A 17,688-nucleotide genomic window follows, 5' to 3' on the forward strand; every position below is an offset into this window, starting at 1 on the left:
ACAAACAGCCATACAAAAAACTTGTATCTGAGAATGTTTCCAATAGTAGTTGAGAAGACAACTTAACAGCTCCTCCGTGACATTGGGTTATGTGAGTTTTTTCATCACTGTCAAGTAATGCTTAAAAATGTATGCTTTTATATTCGTTTATTTTATTATTAGCGGTATTTAAATTTTTTGATATTTTTATGTAACTTTTCTACTTCTATGTTCATGACATTTTACTGCTATGGTGATGATTGTTTTCTAACTATTTCGTCCATGATATATATTGCATATGTTGGAAACATTTGATCATTTGCCTTTCATCCTCTCTCATGATGCTTGATAAGAAAAACAAGCATATGAAAAATTTTATCATAAAGAATAAATCATGGCACCCTCCTGAACAGCTGCACAATGTTGTTCATGGCTAGAGTAAAAATGTATGCAAATATAGTTTTCTAGGAAACTTGCTTGAGCTGTAAGAAGATCACACAGCCTACAATAAACCACCCAAATGTTTGTGGCTCCTGCTCTTCAGCAACTGAATGATCTTTGTCCTCCTGAAATTGGAGGCTGAGCACGGCTGACACCGGCCCCTGCACAGAGAGCAGGCAGTGCAGTTGGGTTGTGCCAGGCCCTGGCTGCTGCTGGGTGGCACAGGGGGCAACATTTAGCGCACCCATCAGAAGCACTTAGCATCAGGGGACAAAATATTAATAATGCATCACTCCAGCAATTTCTTTAGCTGCAATACTCAAGCTGGAAATAGATTAACTTCAAGTGCTGTGGCACTCCATGTCAGCAACTCCTCTCCCTTTTGACTCAGGAACAAACAAAAACTAGATGTTAAAACATCCACCAGAGCTGCCTCCTTCAAGGGGATGAGAAATCCACAAGGAACTGGTATGCTATGTATCTATGGAGCAGGCAAGCAACATAGAAACAGTCTTTTTTAATCTAAGAAGACCAACCAAACTAAAAAGGAATACTATGAACAATGAAAGCCATTTGGATAAGTGCTCAGATTTCTGGAAATCTGCACCTGTGAGCTGCCTACGACGAACAAGGAACCAGACATTTGCCAGTGCTGCTAACAGACTCCTTCCCAAGGCAAGATGGCACATGTCCCACCATGACAATCTCAGGAGGCAGGGAAGTGACAAAGGAAATTCGTGATGTGTTCTCGGTGGAGAGCCAGCCTGACTCTCCTTCGGCTGAACAGGGCACACTTGGTGCGCATCTTCCAGAAGAGGGACTGACCTCAGGGGCTGCAAGCCAACCCAGGAGAGGCCCAGGGAAGGCCAGATTCCACCATTCATGTCCTCCAAGCGTTAGTGAACAGTGACATGGTCTCCAACACTGTTTGTGCACAGGTTCTCATGCACCTGCGCTGTGGGTCCCTGAACTTGTACTCTTCATACGTTGAGAAAAGAAAATTCATTTTACCAAGATGGTTCAAAGGCTCCTGCACCAGCGTGTTCAGAAAACGTGCCAGAAGCAGAAGAAGAACTGAGAAAGGAAAGGGATGCTGGTTGAGAGGCAGGAGGACCCACATATTCGCGTGAAAGCAGAATGGAGCTGTAACAAACACGTCAACGGAGAAGTTCCCCTCTCTTCCCTGCAGTTATCCCTGAAAAGGCAGAGGCTGCAGGTGAGGGCAGAGGAAGCGGGGCAGACCAGAAACCAAACAGGAAAGAGGAGAAATCCCAGACGCAGACTGCCAGCCAGTTCCAAGCAGGTAAAACGGATGTGCCTCATCCTCGGCCTCTGCTGGATCATTTTACAGCAAAATACGATAGGAGCTGCTGTCATGGCAGAACCACGGCAGCCGTGCAAAGTCCCTGGGGGAGCAGCTTCCTGCCAGCTCTTCCCTGCAGCCCAACAGTGACACCCCTCCCCCACCAGCTCATTCTACTCTGTCCAGTCTTCATAAAGCCAACACTTGGCACCTCTGTTGCACAAACTAGGGTAAGCCCAAGATCACAGGAGAGAGAGATTATACACAACATCATTTTGTCCATCAGGACTGTGTCACTTTAAATGACTCACTGAGTCTTTTAAATAAGTAATAGAAGATAAAGAAAGAAAAACCTTCTTGAGAGGGAAAATATTATACAGCTGAAGAAAAACTTCTGGAATTTTCACATGACAAATTATATGCCCTATTCTGTCCTTATGGGTAAAATATCAGTACCTTCCTTATAGATACTTTTAATTTTCACCTCGAAAATGCACAGATACTTTAAAAAGCAACTCAAAAATAAAGAACAACAACAAAACCACCTGGAAACAGGATTATTGTGTCTCAAACTGATAAAAGTAATAACACTGCAGTGGCATCCCAGAGAAAAGCTTTAAAACAAAACAATAATTTTTGGTAGGTATTGGGAAAAATGGGAGCTGTCACTTATAAAAGAACTAATTCAGAATAATCAAAAATTTTGAGTAATAACACAGGAGCTTAACAAGACAAACAAGAACATGGACATGGAAATCAAACTCTCATAATCATCCCTGGAAGCATTTCTGGAACTTTCCCTCTGGACACAAGTTTTTCTCTTCAAAAATAGCAGGCAAAAACAAAACAAAATGAAAACAGACAGAGGAAGACGAATCCTGCTGGTGCTGCACTGAGAGGGAATCAGGGCCCACAGGTACATCTCTAGGAGCCGCTGGCTGAGGGCTTTCCCCAGGACCATCCTTGTCCCTCAGCTACAAGCGTCCTTGGGGACATCAAGTGCACTTCCCCGCCCATCAAACCAAAATGAAACAAGGAAGAAAGAATACATGTTAAAGCTTTAGTTCTTCATTTTAAACATGCAAAGCATCTCACGTAAATTAAAACAATAGAAAAACAGATCTACTTGCTACCCAGCAAAAATAAGACTCTTTAAGGAGAACATTCTCCAGGCTTCACAGCCTCATCACCAGGATAACCACTGTTCGATGTGCTAGCAACCAACTTTCCTACGCACAGGCAAACAAGCATTTGTTTTTATAAAACATCGAGACTATACTCTACACTTTTATAGCCTCCTTTTTAAAGACTCAGTGTTACAGCAATCATTTCACAATTCTTTGAAACAATTTCAATAGCTACATGAAATCAAAAGAATATGTCATAATTTATTTTGCCACTTTCCTGCTGGACATTTAAGCAGCTTTCCATGTAAATTTATACTTATTTACAGGCTTATTCCATGAACATTTGTCTGGCTCACCAGATTGCAAACCCTTGTTTGTTTTTAGTTGTTCTTATATTCTCATTCCATAGCAGCACCTGAAACACATTGGGTAGACTATAGTGAATAAGTCAATGAATAAATTAATGAACCTACCCTTTCATTCTTGGCTCAGATCAGCCTCAGCCACAAAACATTCCTGATCCACCTCAGCTGGACATAGTGGTTTCTCTTCTGAAATTCCCTGTAGCTCTTTTTTTTGTCACTTCCTTGCAGGGAAAAGAGGAAAAACGCTGTTTCTGGAGCACTGTTACATGCTGGGCATTGGGCTAGTCATATTCCAGAAGAAAGCTGAGACAAAAAAAGAGTTGTATCTCAGCCTAGAGGACATGCCATAAAACCTAACATGAAATGTTCAATCAAGTGATCTTCCAGGGGCCAGCCCTGTGGCCCAGTGGTTAAGTTTGGCGCACTTTGCTTCAGCAACCTTGGTTTGGTTCCCAGGCATGGACCTACACCACTCATTGGTGACCATTCCATGGCAGCAACCCACATACAAAATATAGGAAGACTGGCACAGACATTACCTCAGGGCAAATCTTCCTCAAGCAAAAAGAGGAAGATTGGCAACATATGTTAGCTCAGGGCCAATCTTCCTCAGCAAAAACAAAAAAGCGGGGGAGGACCCCTTCCAGAACTCTTCAGAGGCCTCACCAAGCCATCTGACTCTGGAGAAAGCTCAAGATCCCATCTAAAAGAGATCTCTGTCCCTTGTGCCTGCGACAGTTAGAGAGGACAGAAGCCCAGAGCACAGTGCAGCTAAGGGGATCTGTCATAGTGGCTGACCCCTGGGCAGGGAGATGTGAGCCAGCAGCTCAGGAGTGAAGGTGCAACCAGGGCCCTCTAGGATAAGTTCAACTGACCCCATCTTATCAACAGAGGAACTAACAGTGGTTTTTCAGGAACTGTGACCCCTTCTCCAATTCAGGCCAGTTGATACCACCAACCCATCAACTGGGCCTGCACAAATGCCCAGTAAGTGACCCTTTCAATGTCAAAGGGCTGAAAACTCCATCCTCAGATCATACTAACACCACTGTTTTGTGAATATGCATCCTATGATGAGTCACAAAGCTTGACTTTGCTCGTGCAGATCATCAATTACCTCACTTCTCCTTAACTCCAATCATCTATCTCTGTACTTCAGACAGCCCTGCCCTTTATCCCATAAATTTTGCCCCAAACTTTGGATTGGGGAGACAGATCTGAGAGCATATGCCTCCTGTCCCCTTGCAGATTGACCTCACAAATAGAGTTATTTTTCCTTTCCCAAAGGGTGATCCCATAATAACTGGCTCCTTATGCACATTGGGTGGCAGGCCCTTGCCTGGTAACAATTTTTGGCGACCACAAAGGGACAAAGTCCTGTGACTGTCCACCCAATTGCAGGGTCTTCTCATCAAGCCTAAGCTACCACCTAGACAATTTTGTCTAGAGACTCGGCTGATCGGATTCCCATTTCCCCACTGAAGCACTCTAGGCCCCAAGGTATTGTTTTTCTTTTGGGGAAGAAACAGCTTCTATATCAAGACATCTCTGGGCTCTCAGTGAGTATCTTTAAGAAAGCAACTGTTCTTCACCTTGTTTGTCTGGTTTGATCCCCTGAAAATATAAGTTTGGCTTGTATTCTGGGGAATCCTGACAGGCTGAGTCCGAACACTGGACCTGAACCACCCAAGGTGATGAGAGGCAGGATAAAAGGCTCATTCAGGAAGTTGATCCTGAGTAGCTCCTAGCGCTGGTTCTGAGCACCTCCTGGCACTGATTCTGAGCTGCTCCTGGCACTGGTTCGGAGTGGCTCCTGGCACTGGTTCCAAGCGACTGGTGACAAACTACCTAGTCTTCTGGTCTATGTTATATGGAGAATTGTATTGTGTTTTAATTTTAATGTTTATCTAAATTGAATTGGCTGTTTGGGGAACTAAGTTTCTCAGTGACTATAACAAACTGTCAGGTATACTAACGTGAACCTAAATAGCTCTGCTTACCAAAGAGGGTGTTAATAGGACATTGTAACATGCTCTGCAAAGAGAGGGAAGAATGTAAAGGAAAAGCCACAAATAAGTCATTAGCCCATTCTGGAGAAAGAAAGAAGAAAGAAGGATTCTGAGACTTTCTTGCCTTGTTACCATATGGCACGTGTTCTCAAAAGTAACTGCCCAAAATAAAGACATCATCTCCCAGCCATCAATTTGCAAACCAGAAATACAGGTGTGAATTATCACTCACTCAAGTCTACAAAGGGCTCCATTTTCTTCCCCCCAAAACGACATTTTTAAAACTAATGAATTTCTCAGATTCTTTACCTCTCATATGGGAGACATAAAAACCACAAGGCTTCACACCAACAGTTATTTAAAAATAATGCAAGACATTTACCTTCCTTCACATCATAAAGCTCGACTCCCTCTACTTTTTTGAGCCATAATGCACATCTCTAAGCAGTTGAGCAAGTATGTAACTAATCTTATTAATAATTCCACAAAAATGCTATAGCACTTCCTAAGGATGTCAACGTATATGAGGCATTTAGAGGGTGAGGGAGAAATGGGTGGTAACTGGAGGTTCCAGCATCCAAACACATTTTATTTGAGCCAGGAGAAATGTGAAACTTAATCAGTTTATACCACAGGTTTCTTGTACGGATGACAAATGATTGTGGAGCAGACACTAAACACAGAAGACACCCACCTAATGGAGATGAAGTACACACAAAAAAGCTGAGTACAAAATTTTCCTCTCTGTACATTTCCCTGTCTGAATGCTCTCACCCACCACCCCTGTGCTGTCCTGACCTCGCCTCCTCCAAGGCACAGAGGCCAGGATCAATGATGATAAGAGGGAAACATAAATAAACACAAGAACCCCACCCTCAACTCATCCCACACTCCCAGCTCCACCTCTGCTCACTGCGTCTTTCCCTCTTCTCATGCCCAGTCTTCCCCTTCCTGCTCCACGCTCGTTGAAGGAGGCTTCCGCAAACGATGCAAGAACACATCAAGCCTAATGCACCACCCTACATGATCTGTAAAGACCTTTTACCATAGAAGACTTCAAAAGAACACGAGCATCATGAAAACTACAAATCAAATCGCTTACTGAAGTTAACACTGACGTCAGGAGAGTGACTGGGGCAATGATCATTTTGCACAGGTGACCCAAGACAGGCGCTCTACGGAATCAGGGAAAATCAATTCCTCTTCCTTCCCTTTGAGGCCCAAGAGTAGGGCAGATCCTCTCTGAAAGACCAGCCCTCACTGATAACCCTGACATTTCCAGTATAAATGAGAGGATTCTTATGATAGCTCGCGCTAAAACAATTTAACAAGCTCCCATCAAATCTGAAAACCAAAAATCTTAAAAAGCACCAATTTCTCATGTTTCAAAGGATGAAAACCAAACAATTTCTCAACCTCTCCCATACCAATCAATAATTTCTCCCAACCAATATTTCATCTACAAAAATAGCCATTGACTTTAATATCCATTCCAGTCTCTGTTTTGTCTTAAGAGGTCAGAAGAATGCAAAGAAATGAGAACAGAAAGGAGCAAACCCTTTCCAGCCACAGCACAAAGACGGCACTTTGGAGACCTAGAAGGGCTTACATACCCAGCACAGGACAGAGGAGCAGTGGGCTAAGGTGAACACCAGTCAACTGGACACCTGCTTTCATTCTCCACTTTTGGGTCTTCCCATCATTAACGCATCTGCAGCCGCCCTCCTCCAGCCTGCCTCAAGCTGCCTTGCTCTCTGGAGGGCAGTGTATCTTCAGGGAGAACCGGACCTATGAGACCAGGCTGGTAACATCCATGCCATGTGGTGGTGACACAGCATTTCCCATCTCAAGATGCTCAGGTGAAAGGCTTCTCAAACCTTCCGGAAAACTGCAGACTTTACCCTCTTGAAAGATTCACAAATGGGTATTTGCATTCTCTGAACCAATTTGACCTTGGGACCTATTTATCACATGGCATTTATTAATATCCAAGCCTCTTGTGTTCTACAGAACACCTTGGGAAAGCACTGAGTTCGTGCATCTGAAATTTTCTCAGTCTGGTCTGTGTTCCAGGCAACCAGGAAAGTGGTGAAGTGGCCCCAACAGCCCGGAACTTATTTCTTCCACCCTGACTTTCCCAGTGGAAGGGGTGCTGTTTTCACCACACACACAGCTCACTGCTGAAATGGACTCCTGAAATGTACGTTCTGGGCCTTCTCAGGGCCACATCTCTGAAGATCCGTCCTGCCCTCTTCCCTCCTCAGCCAGCTAACTTCCACCCATCCATCCTTTCAATCCTCACTTCCTTTGGGAAGCCTCTCCTTCCCACCTCTTCTCCCAAACCTAACCTCCCTTCCCCCAGGCTGGACGAAGCGCCCATCCTCTATCCTTATCTGCATCATTCAACAACCAACAGTAAACAGATGCTCCGTTATTACTTGCTTGGCTCTAGGCACATAATAAAGACTCGTGAATGAACCTCCAACTAGTGTTTGCTCCTAGAGGACAAGCACTATATTTTACTCACTTTCCTGGCTCTAGCACTATTCAGGCACATAGTAGCTGCCCAATAAATGCATCAGTTTGACAAATACTTATTATACATATGATATACGCATACAGCTCCTAATATCCCCTCAGGAGTCAAAACATTAACTACTTGGATAAGTTAATTTGTCCATTAATGGAAAAGGATTGGGCCAGGGAAAGGGGCTCTTCCAATTTAATAAGTGGATTTCAAATATACAACAGATGTTCATTCTGAAGTCTTCACTTCACAACTGCTCTCTGGGTCGTAAGGATTTTGACATGAGGCAGGAGAGCAGCAGGAAGGCCATGCCGCTGGCCACCACCCTCCGGTTAGATCTGGATGAGGCTCCTCCAAAAGCTGTAACCCCTGGGAGGCCCACTTGCCTCCCCAAAGGGCCTAGAGGGCACTGTCCCTTAGGCTAAATAGGGTTCCATACACCCTTAGCGTTTCCAGAACTCTGGACAGCTTCATTTTTCTTTCACTTTTTTGAGGTAGAATTTGTACTCAAGACTATGTCTTGCTTATGCAGAGAGGGACTTAGGGGACTACAGATAAATTAATTCCTAAAGTGCTCTGAAAAATGCTACACAAAGTGGTTGGTTTTCTCATCTCCCAGATGACTATAATGACCCCTTAAGTGATGTCAAAAAACAGGACTCTACAAGACACAGTCCTGAGCCTAGGGAGGCTGCAGAGCCCCAGGGTTGAGAGCACAAGCTCAGGACATAAGCTCTGCCACTCACCAGCTCCATGATGTCAACAAGCTACTTAACCTCCCTCAGCATTCCCCAATCTGCTAAATGGGCACTTGTGGCTAAAATGAATTGGAATGGTAGAGAAACTTTTGGACAATAGTGAATGCTCTTGTTATTTGTTGGTGTTAATATCATTGTTATACAATCTGCTCAAGGAAGTGATAACTGAGATACTTGTCTAAGACAAACATACATGTGGACCATTCAAATCAATAATCACCTCCCACAATCCATCACTAAAAGCAACTCAGAAAATAAGATGTTAAATGCTTACCCATTAAATTTTTTTTGATTGATTTTCTTTATTTTTACAGAACCATCTCCCCTGCCCCACAAACATGAAAGAAAAGAGGGAGAAGAGCAGGGGAGGAGAGAAATCCTCCAGGAAACAGTCCAGTCTCTGAAGTTTTACCAGGTGCAGGTGGAGGGGCCGGTCTTTCCGGAGCTCCTGACAATCCCATAAACTTAAGCTTTGCTATTATTTTGGCCACGATGCTTTTGAATGCCACGGAGGTGCCAGAGAGCTTCTTAATTTGAATCTCATGGAGAGAACCCCACAGCAGTTTGCACACCTCCATCCTCAAGACAAAGTCCTTTGGGGTGGCCAGGCCATGCACATACAGCTGGGGGAAGGTGGATCTGACCGGGGCTCCACCACTATTGCTGGTATTGTAGGTGCATGGGGAGGCTACAGGGTGATGGTAGGGGCTGTACTCGGGTGTTGGTCTTCATCTCCAGGCCAGGTATGGGATTACAGTCACTTTGGCTGTTCTGCTGGCCTTCCACTCTGACTCCTGGTCCTCATTCTACTGATTTTCTGTTGTGTTAGACAAGGAAGTAAAGGTGGGAATGGCAGTACTCCACTGCTTGGGTTGACAGAGACCCTAGGCTCTAACTTACGGGATGGGGAAATACTTCAGTAGTGGTGGGATCAGCTGTAGGCAGGGAATTCATAGTGATGATACAGCCCTCCCCAGCTGTGCTATCTTGTAGCCCACAAGCCAACAGACGGCCATTACTTCCTCATGCTTCGGGCCCATCAATGAGTCATGGGTCTCTTCCCACATGTAGCCCATGGACAGCATTAACTTAGTCTGCCAAGGGTCCTTATAGTCAAGGAGTAGCTCGATGTAAGGTTTCAATTCCTCTTCAGAGCCCATGTTTACCCACCAGGTCCCCTCATGATTTCCTCCAAAATGCCTCTCTTACTGGGGTTGAGAATCAGGAATTTCTTCAGCAGGTTTTCACTCGCTATGGACATGAAGACAGCAAAGTCATGTATTCCACTCAATACCCACTCCCACAGATCTCTGAAGTCCTCTCCCTCAAAAGGCAGGGACCCAGGGCTGGTCCCGTGGCCTAATGGTTAAGTTCAGCATGCTCTGCTTCAGCGGCCCGGGTTTGGTTCCTGGGCACGGACCTGTACCACTAGTCAGTGGCCATAGTGTGGCAGCATGCCACATATAAAACAGAGGAAGATTGGCACAGACGTGAGCTCAGGGCAAAGCTTCCTCAGTAATTAAAAAAAAAAAAAAGAGGGTTCCGCCGGGTGGCACAGCAGTTAAGTTCACACGTTCTGCTTCAGTGGCCCATGGTTCGCTGGTTCATATCCCAGGTGCGGACATATGCATTGCTTGGCATGCCATGCTGTGGTAGGAGTCCCACATATAAAGCAGAGGAAGATGAGCATGGATGTTAGCTCAGGGCGAGTCTTCCTCAGCAAAAAGAGGAGGATTGGCAGCAGATGTTAGCTTAGGGCTAATCTTCCTCAAAAAAAAAAAAAAAGAAAGAAAGGCAGGGACCCAGTGACCATCATAAAAACTTGACTCCAAGTCTCCACACATTCACCGAGGGGCCATGGTAATTATGGCTCTGGAAGAGTTCCAGGGCATAATAAGGGAGACTACCATAGAAGGGATTCGTCTTACTGGTGCTGCTGAACACACTGCTGAGGCCAAAGTCTGCAAATCTGACCTTATGGTCAACATCAACAAGAAGGCTTTCTGGCTTTTCGTCCCTGTGGACAATACTCTTCTAGTGGCAAATACTACACAGTGGACACCATCTGGAGGAATTTACCACAAGCCTCTTTTTTTTCACATGGCTGTGGTCCAGTACATAATCAAACATCTCTTCTCCACCAGCATACAACATGACCAGATAGAGTGTGTCCTGGGTCCAGATCACCATAAACAGTTTCATAGTACCAGGGTAATTCAAGGCCTTCATGCTTTGGACTTGGAGCAATAGTCTCCAGAGGGTGTAAAAGCTCTGCTGACTCATATTAATTACCTTCATAGCCACCTCTGTCTCAGTCATAACATGCCAGGCCAACGTCAACTTGGAGCAGCTTGGTATTTTTCATTCTTTTTTCCCTTTGCTTTTCAGTTTGGAAGTTTCTACTGATGTATCTGCAAGCTCACTGACTGTTTCCTTGGCCATGTCCAGTCTACTGATGAGCCAAAAGGTATTTTTCATTTCTATTGTAGTGCTTCTGATTTCTAGCATTAACTTTTGATTCTTTCCAGAGTTTCCATCTCTCTGCTTACACCCATCTGTTCTTGCATTTATTCCACTTTTTCCATTAGAGCCTTTAGCATATTAATCATAATTTTAAATGCCCAGTCTGATAATTCAAAAATCTCTACCACATCTAACTCTGTTGTCTCTTCAAACTGTGTTTTGCCTTTTGGCATGCCTTGTAATGTTTTGTTGAAAGTCAGACATGATACATTGTATAAAAGCAACTGAGGTAAACAGGCCTTTAGTGTGAGGTTTTACGTTTATCTGGCTAGGAGATAGTTGTGGGTGTCAGAGGCTAAAATTTCCTCCAGTGTCCTTGTTTTTGTCTTTCCTGTTGCCTTAGGCTTCCCTTAAATAGAGTCTGAGCCTTGTAGCTCTTTTAGCTGGACTCTCGTTATTATCCAGGAGCCTGACTGATGTGGTGTTAAGGTGGTGGGGGCAGGGAAGCCCTCTCTAGAGTCTTCTGATTAGGTCTCAGTCTTTAAGTGAGCCTGTGCCCCTGGGCTGTGACTTTCACAAGTGTGTCTCAGCTTTCTTTTTCCCCCTTAGATGAGACCAAAAGTTTAGAGGGGCTGGTATTGGGTACTTCCCACTAATTGACCCAAGTCAATTAGTTTCTGGTAAAAACCAAGTCTGTTAAGCTTTGCTAAAATAGTTTCTTTTGAGGGCAGCTTTTTGTTTAGGAGAACAGAATGCTCTGGACCTATTTCAAAACAGTTACTTTTCCCCTCCAACTGTCAGAAACAGGAGAGGATATTTCCAAGATTCTGTTGGGGTTCCTGGAAGCAAAATTCATTAAAGTATAGAGGCCCCCCAGTACTGGGTCCCAGGAGTTTTTAACTCTCAAGCTTGTGCACATAGAGCCTCCAGAATTCACCTATTATAGTTTAACTGTTCCTACCAGTCATGGAGGGGTCGGGGCAGAGGTGCGGGGCAGGGGGGTTGTAGGAGGGAGAAGGGTTATGCTCCTGAACTTCCACTGTTGGTAAACTGTGACTCTAGGCATCCTTCTCTCACCACGTCTCGGCATAGTGGTTTGCCCTGTGACCTCAATTCTCCGAAGGATCTAAGAAGAGTTGTTGATTTCCAGTTTACTGAGCTTTCTTTCTTATCGTGAGGACAGGAACGTGGACTTCCAAGCTCTTTATGTGTTGTCCCATAAAATTTTTTGGTTTATTAATGTGTCATTTTGGTAGTTTTATAATCCTATTGACAACGTTCAGAACTTCCAAAGTCTGTGTTTGTTTCAAGGGTTTTGCTTATAACATGCTATTTTTTTTTTTTTTTTTTTAAGATTTTATTTTTTCCTTTTTCTCCCCAAAGCCCCCCGGTACATAGTTGTGTATTCTTCGTTGTGGGTCCTTCTAGTTGTGGCATGTGGGACGCTGCCTCAGCGTGGTTTGATGAGCAGTGCCATGTCCGCGCCCAGGATTTGAACTAACGAAACACTGGGCCGCCTGCAGCGGAGCACGCAAACTTAACCACTCGGCCACGGGGCCAGCCCCCATTATAACATGCTATTTTGAAAGTACTATTTACACACAGGAAAAATATACTCCACACACACAAGTGTTGCGGGAAGTAGCTAATTCCTCCTCCAGTGATACTCACCCTAGGTGAATCTTGAGAAATACATCTGACATTTAAAAATCTTTCTGGCTGTTTTGATTACAAGGATTTTTTCTTTATAAATAAGTTCCAAAACCAGATGTCAGCCAACATGAACATGGTTCCATTAGTCAGTTAAGGCTGCCAGTTAGGCATCTGGATAGCCACCAGCATCCCTCTCCATAATGAAGCCCTAGGAGGATGACAGAATGAGCTCCAGCAGTATATGGGGCTGTACTTCTCATGCACGACTCATTTGTTGATGCTATGCAAGGTGGCAGGAGGGAAATGACTTCATTTAAATAAAGCAGGTTCCTATATGGTCGTTTATCACAGTCATTTGCCTCTAAACATGCATTTATAACCAGCTCACCACAAATGTCTTAGGTATTCAGTGCCCTCTGTTCCCCTTTCCCCAAAAATCAATCTATCCTTTAGAAATAAAACAAACAAATTCTTTTCAAAATAAATATTGCCAACAGTAGATCTTGGTACTTTGGGAAATATATGTTTTATTGCTAGTATATCATTCTTTCTCTGAAAGATGGGGTAGAGATATCACTCCATTGCAAATACTTAATGTTAAGGTCTTACTATTTTTCAGATTGTGGGTTTGTGTTTTTTTTCAGTTTGTATTTTGATAATTTCTCTTTGCTCCTCTTTCTCACCATCAAATGAATTTCCCATCAACTTCTATGATTTCTGGCTTCAAAACTTACTCATTTACCTAGGTAAATCTATAGTGATTTTCATTATGTATAATTTATGACTTTAGAATGACATTCATGTCAACAGACCTAAATGTCAAACACAGGGTTTGATTTCACTATGGGGTTTTGCGAGCACCGCATGCAAGGAAAGAGATGGAACAACTTTACACAAAAGCTACCATAACGGAGAAAGGTCAGACAGTGCATACATAAAGGAAGATTCTCCTTGTCTGACATTATCTAGCGTTATGTGGAGTGAGGGGATCCTAATCCTTATTAATGCTTGTCCAAGATTCTCACAACAATATTAGCTGATTATATAATATCCAAGTAGGCTGTTCCTTATTCCAAAAGATTATTCATAACATCCAAGTCATTTAAACAAATATAGAAACCTTACGTTACAAAAGACCCCTACAGCGCATCTTTTCACAAAGACAAGAATCCATTAGCAAAATCATCAAGCACCAATTATCTCCACCCAGAAGTTGCCTGTTTTGTCATTTAAGATTTACGTAATAAATTCTCAATTCAATTATAGGAAAGAGTAATGAAATCTATATTTCCCCAATTACCTCTCATTCTTGACAAAAGGGAACTGAAGCTCTTTAGATGCCACCGAGCCACTGGGAAGCCCTTGGCCACCAGGACTTTCATGGATCACAAGTATGGGGAGAATCCCCCTTAAACAGATCTCTTATGCAAATGAGATATACAAGATGATTAACTACTAGGGAAAAAACATCTGCTCAAACTGAAGAAGAACAAAATAGAAGCTTTACCTGAGGAGAAATCAGACTACGGGCAGTTCATCACATGAGGTCAGTGATTAGTAAAGAGCTGATGAACTTCTTCAGTTATTTCTTAGAAGAAACCAGCAGGGCTGGTGATCCCTGCTGAAATATGGAAATGACACCCCCTTCCCCCAAATCATCCCTCCTCTCCCTGCTTCCATCCACCTAAGTCAACTGGTTATGCTCTTCCATCCTACACACCCCATCCCATCCACCACAAGTTCTGCTGCATCCATCTCTTCAGTATCTCAGGGATCCATCTACCTCTTTCATCTCTACTGCTACTCCCTCCATCAGGCCCTCTTTATCAACAGGGGCCCCTTAACTGGTTTCATTGCCTCCAATCTTAGCTTCCCCAATCCATTTTCCCAAAAACAACCAGCATGATCTTCCAAATGTACAGGTCTGATCAAGTCACTCTCTTGGTTAAAATCCTTCTGTGGTTCCCTAATGCCAAAAATGTCTCTATGGATAAAATTCATATGCCTCAGCATAATTAGAAGGCCCTTCATAAATTGGCCTGGAGGTTCCCAAATTTTGCTACACATTGAAATCTAGGAAGCCTTACAATTCCCAATGCCCCAGCAAACCCCATACCAATTAAGTCACAATGTCTGGGGGTGGGAGCCAGTCATCAGTATCTTTTTTAATTCCCAGGTGATTCCAGCATACAGGAAAGTTTTGGGAACTACTGAACCAGCCACTGCTTACCTCTCTAGACTCACCTCTTACCACTTGCTGCTCCAAACCACAGACTAGCCTGCCTGAACCATTTTCTATTTTTTCAACATTTTCTCATGCTTTCTCACATGCAAGGCTTTGCTGAGGCTGTTCCCTCTGAACACTCCTCCTCCATTTAAGACTTGTGCAAATCTACTTTGCTCCCTGTGACTTCTAGTAGAGTTCTTAAAGAATTTTCTAATGGAAATTACCTACTGGGGGATACCCAATCAAGTTACTAACAAGGAAAACACATATTAAACACCTATACATGCAGTACATGCAGACCTGTGCTGTAAAAGCTGTGATGTGTAAGTCGTGAATACAGCTGGGAACCAGATAAGATGATAAAGGTATGGCCCTACACCAATTGGCCTTTATTCAATAAAATTTTATACCTTGCTAAAAAACAAAGTATAAAACTAGTAGTAATTTAGGAAATGACTAGGTAACCAGAACTAGCTGATGACAGTCTCTCTGGGTGTGCACAGCTAAAAAGGTTTAACCCTGCTGGCAGCTCTCAGAAGACACGCAACCTGGGGTCGACCTGGGTAAAGGACTTGGTATTGTCTGGCATATCCCTCCCAGACAGGAGAAGGTTAAATTTCCAACACGGGATTCAGACGAGCCTTTAATAAACCATTATCTGAGTAAATAAAACTGAGGTTTGTTTTTAGGATGCTGGTTGTTTGCATTTTACTGGTAAGTTTGCTTTGTACTCCCACCACCTTCCAAATACACACACACTCACACTCCAACACCCAGAATCCTCAAATTTGGGTTAGAGGCCACACCTATGTGCTTTCTGGTAATTTGTACTTCCCCGATTATACCACTGAATACAAGGTGTTGGGTCTGCCTATTGACCTGACAGTACCCCCCATCAAACACCAAGTTCTCTGGGAGCAGGGACATGTCCTTCTTGGTGACCAAACATCCCCAACAGGAAGCACCAGAAGGAAACTCCTAAGAAAATGGATGGTGACTTCGCTATTCAGGACTGGACTGGTCTCCAGCACTTATAGTACTTGCACATATTGGGCACTCAAATTTTTTGAGTCCAAGTTGGATCCCTTAAAACTGATAGAGCAAGCGTTGGCACTGTGATCTTGAAATCTGAGAAATGGCTCTTTAGGAAATAACAGCCCAGAACAGGAGGCATGAAGAGAGAGCCCCACACCCTGTAGCATATCCTGGGAATAACCCTACTTTTCAAAACGCTCCTTAAAAAGCACATTGCCAGCAGTTACAGAAATGAGCTAAATCTTTAAGTTTTATTACTCCATTGGTTCTTTTCACTGTCTTACTCTAATATTCTGCACCACTGTTAACATCTTATCTAGGTTGGCAATACAGTCCTCAAATGTCAAACAATAAGTCCTCAGATAACAAAGATAATTCCCAGTCTATTTCCCAGGGCTGTTATGAAGCATAAATGAGAGTGTATAAAAAAAGTCTTCTGTGACACAAAAAAATGCTACAAAAATGTAAGTTATGAGACTTATTATAGATTAACAGTAGGCAAAGCCCAGAAGAAGTTCTCATTGAAATTTTTATACTTTAATTTCTGGGGATAAATGAATGCTATGAATGAAACTGCCATCCTTTCAAATTAAAGGTGTATTCAGAAGGATTGCAGCTTTATTCATAACCTGAATTGCTTCCAGAAAATCGTCCCAAGTTATTTGCTCATTTCTAAATTATCTACAAGTTTCAGACATTGCATACATCTAAAAAGTTCGTTAGAAGTCAAAAAGCTTTTATGGTACCTAAGTGTGGTTTGTGGATGAAAATATGTGTACTGCATAAAACCCAGAAACATTCAGAAGATCCTGTGATGCATGGAAAGTTATTTAAACTAACTTTTACCCCCAAACAAATCGACAGTGGTAAATTCAGATGGTGCCACAATGGATAAATTATATCAACATAGATCAGAAACGCGTTGCAGTTACAAAAGAAAGCAGGCTGTGGGTGGCTCTTTGTCTCTCATTTCTGATGGCTAGATCCAGTCATGAGCCCCCTGTTCCCATCACTTGCAAACCTTTAGGTTCTCACCTACCCTCCATGCCAGTGCTTAAAAAGAGGCTCATGGTCCTCTTCTCAGCTAAATAAACCACTAAGGTCAAAAATTGAAAAAGTCTCACCCTTAAGAGGGTTTCTCATATGTAAAGAGGACAGGATAAATAAATTAAGCTGATCTGAGTCCAATACCACAATTTACAAATAAGAAAACTTTTGTACAAATTTTTTTATAAATAACATTTATTACGTTTGTGTAGATGCGTGTATGTTTTAATACAGAGAAGTAAAAAGAGAAAGAAAGCCAGGTAATCTCATACTCAGATCACTTTTGTTGAGTTAAAACTAATATTAAAAACAGATCATATACATATATATACATATATACATGATTCAAACCAGATCCCTCCTTGGTCTCCACCTCAGTCACTGGCACTTTTCCTTCAACAGTTTACGTTTCCTGTGATCCTTTTTGGAAAGGTAGGGGAAGCCCCTGCAGTGTTTATTTAATCTATAAAACATATTCTTTTTGATTCTTTCCACAAACAGGGTCATGTACCACATCTTGCTTTTAATAACAACATGCACTGGAATTCTTTCTCTGTCAGCACATATACATTGTCCTTACTCTTTGGACAGCTACAAATCATACTATCATTTCGGTGTAGCATCTCACACCCTCCCTTTACTTCAGTCTTTAAAGATTCTCATTTCCTGAAGCAGTGTGGATAGAGTGAGTACTTGCCTGCCACCAGGGAACGCAGAAGCTAAAGCACAACGGAGGGTCCTGCCAGGATCAAGC

At 43.0% G+C, this 17,688-nt stretch overlaps 1 protein-coding gene across 31 annotated transcripts in view; it reads right to left on the bottom strand.

The window, feature by feature from the left end:
* The window catches only part of FARS2 (phenylalanyl-tRNA synthetase 2, mitochondrial), a 467,039-nt gene that overhangs the window by 409,904 nt on the left and 39,447 nt on the right, over positions 1-17,688 (bottom strand). For 5 of the 31 annotated variants that reach the window (XM_070515664.1, XM_044773304.2, XM_070515659.1 and 2 more), the window contains exon 3: positions 3,324-3,518. The exons of 25 other annotated variants lie outside the window; for them this stretch is intronic. The gene's annotated coding sequence lies outside the window, so the exon portion shown is untranslated. Of the gene's footprint in view, positions 1-3,323; positions 3,519-17,688 lie in introns of those variants that run through there. One more of the 31 variants, XM_070515656.1, reaches the window with a different exon arrangement.

Source organism: Equus asinus, chromosome 8, assembly GCF_041296235.1.
Source record: "Equus asinus isolate D_3611 breed Donkey chromosome 8, EquAss-T2T_v2, whole genome shotgun sequence".
NCBI classification, from domain to species: domain Eukaryota; kingdom Metazoa; phylum Chordata; class Mammalia; order Perissodactyla; family Equidae; genus Equus; species Equus asinus.